Raw genomic sequence first — 478 nt, 5'->3', positions numbered from 1 at the left:
CCCACTGGATGGACTTGAGTTTGAGTAAACTCTGGGAGTTGGTGATGGACAGGGAGGCCTGGTGTGCTGCAGTCCATGGGGTCACAAAGAGTCGGACACGACTGAGGGACTGAACTGAACTGAAAGAAACAGGTGCTCCCACGCTGGCCTGTGTAACTCTGGGCTTTGTCCACTTGGTTCCAGAGACTCAGGAAGGGGCTTCCTCCTCCAGATCAGTGTTGGGGGCTCCATGAGCACTCTCCCTTCAGCCCTTCACCACCAACTGTGCCCCCAGTGGCTCCTGCACCCTCCCAGGAACCATCCCCCCACCTCTACACTCTCTCAGCGGAGTCTGCTTATCAGGACACTGAGGTCACCTCGGGAGAGTATAGGGGTGCACAGTGACTGGGGTGCGTGGTTGAGAGAAGCTTGCAGCCCCACCCCCCATCCTCCCCGCCCCAGGGTGTACAGCCTGTAAATGAATGTCTGAGACAGTACT

The 478-nt window shown here is 57.7% G+C and overlaps 1 long non-coding RNA gene across 1 annotated transcript in view; it reads right to left on the bottom strand.

The window, feature by feature from the left end:
• The window catches only part of LOC104980805, a 17,426-nt gene that overhangs the window by 9,631 nt on the left and 7,317 nt on the right, over positions 1 to 478 (bottom strand). The window lies entirely within an intron of this gene.

Source organism: Bison bison, unplaced genomic scaffold (assembly GCF_000754665.1).
Source record: "Bison bison bison isolate TAMUID 2011002044 unplaced genomic scaffold, Bison_UMD1.0 scf7180017864508, whole genome shotgun sequence".
NCBI lineage: Eukaryota > Metazoa > Chordata > Mammalia > Artiodactyla > Bovidae > Bison > Bison bison.
Note: the sequence above shows the minus strand (reverse complement) of the source record. Positions and strands in the feature narration are given on the sequence as shown.